The following is a 2487-nucleotide window of genomic DNA, read 5'->3' on the forward strand; positions in this document are numbered from 1 at the left end:
TGAGATCATGAGTTTATAGTTTAGATACTAGCTACACTGGGAAGTAGAATCAAGAAAATGTTCTGATAGATGAGACTTGGGGTTGGAGAAAAGGAAGGAGATGAGGATAACTTCACGGGTTTTGGCTTGAGCGGGTGGAAGTGGCAGGGGCCATTTAATTAAGATGGGGAGCACTGCAGGTAGAACCAAGAGCAGGGGAAAGGTTAGGAGTTCCATTTGGGGCATCTCAATTAAAAATGTCTATTAGGTATCTAAACAGACATTGAGCAAGCAATTAGATATGCAAGTCTGAAGTCTGGCTGTGAGAGGCGAGCCAGAGCATAGTTATGGCTTTAAACCAGAATGGCCAACAGCAACCCACTTTGTGACTGCAAAGTAGTTAGACGGTATATGACAGCTCGGGTGTCCACATTAATTTGCATGAAATCATGCAGGTGCCGATAATAAGCGGAGACAGCACGTAGATCTGCTTTCACCACCTTCTACGTGTATTCTGAATATCTCTTAAATAGAAAAATCTCCTTCTTACACTGACCCCCACTCCCCAATTTCCACTTTTTCTCCAAAGCAATGAGTACTAATAAAATGAAGCATCATAGAAAGGTATTTCCCTGAAAATTTAAGTGGTAGTTCCCCTGAGATGAATTTGGATGAAAACAGCCATCCGTCACTCTTGGATTTTCCTGTAAGCACATATACATACGTGTGTGTGTGTGTGTGTGTGTGTGTGTGTACGGGTGTTAAACATATGTAACAAATGTATGTTTTGGAGACAATAACTTACATGCTAATTTATTACCACTGAATCAGTTTCACTGACTCAAAAGTAAAATGACCGATACAAGGTACAATGCTGCTCTCACTCACAGTTGTGAGAATAAAAGTTATGGATGCATTTTTTTCCAAGAGTGATTTTCTAAAATGTACACGTTCACTTAGCCAGCTCAAACATAGGTACTGAGACATTTAAGCCAGTGTAAAGCTGTGCTAGTTTTAAGTACCTGCAGTCTCACAGTGTTGTACAAAACATGTTCTCATTCTATCTCTACAGCACAGGAAGCTTGGAGCCAAATTTATCTTGAAATAATGAGGAGCTGCAGAAAATGTTCCTAAACAACACACAATAGAGCAACAAATCTTTGCTGTCCTGGGATGGCAAAAAAAAAAAAAAAAAAAAATTAGGAAAGTACCAGAGCGGGTTCAGAAAACCAACACCAGGAATCAAATGCAGCATTTGGTGAGAGGCAAAAATTGTTTGCTGTGAAAGTGACCTAGCATTTTAAGAGGAGTGTCCCAAAAATCTTCTCATGGGCAGGTTCAGCCTAAGACCTATGAAATTTCTCTGAATTTTAATTTCCCCCTCTGGAAAATAACATTTTCCCTAAAAAGTGGGGGTGAAAAGAGAAAGTATATGAAAGACCCTGATAAAATATCATTCCCTAACATGCCATTCAATGCCAAGAATTTTATTAATTATAATAATCTCATTTCCCAATATCAAATTCATACTCAACAGAATTAATGTTCAACTGAATTCCTGTACAGGAAATCCTGATAAATGTCCCATCAATAATTCTGTTAAATGTATATAACCCTTGTTTCTGCCAAACTTGAGACGAACATATACCTCTACGTCTTTCCCTTCGGCAACATAAAAGCTGTTTTATGACCCAACTCACTGGCCTTCAATCACCTGATTTTGCAGAGCAAGGATCTTAAGAGGACAAGGTACAAGAATTTCAAAATATATAACTTACTGAGCTAAGTTGTGTGCTGACAGGAAAACCTTAGACTATAATTATTCTAACAATAGCGTCAGGTTACAAACTCCCTCCCCATGTGGGGTCAAAAGCTTCCCCTAGAAATACCAAGGTTCCTCAGTGAACATTCAGCAACATGACTCATAAAAAATGCATTACATTGCCCTTCTCTTCCTGTGGTAAGACAAATGTAAAATCAGGAATTTCCCCAGTAGATCCTTCTCACAGCACTGAGAAAATGAACTTGGAAACACATACACACACACGCACGCACGCACACACACACGCTGACTGAGTATGTTGGGTTTGATGAGGGAGTTGCAGGTAAACCATGTCACATGCCTCGGATCAAAGGTGCCACGCATTCAATGGCAGCCTCTCAATGCCAAGGCCCGCCATATGCATTGCTGGGTACCGCCACGGCAGAGTTATGGGAAAGGCGGGTGGAATGTCGAACATGTTGAGAATAAGCATATAATTATTCGCCAAACTTCAGGAAATAAACATTCACTTTCAAAAAATTGTTTTCAGCTGCTTTAAAGCCAAGTGACAGCTAAATTACAGTTTGGGGAAAGAAAAGTTTCCATTTTCTAATTTGATGCATTTTGTTGCATCGTCCTACATTATCCAGAGTCAGGCCTGCCACATCCTGTCAAGCTTCAAACCACAGGCTGAAAGCCCCACACCGCTGAAAGAGCTGTTTGTCCAGCCACACAGTGTGCTAAGT

The sequence above is a fragment of the Eumetopias jubatus genome, unplaced genomic scaffold, assembly GCF_037043125.1.
Source record: "Eumetopias jubatus isolate StellerSeaLion01/CBP00866 unplaced genomic scaffold, mEumJub1_p1.0 scaffold_5, whole genome shotgun sequence".
NCBI classification, from domain to species: Eukaryota; Metazoa; Chordata; class Mammalia; order Carnivora; family Otariidae; genus Eumetopias; species Eumetopias jubatus.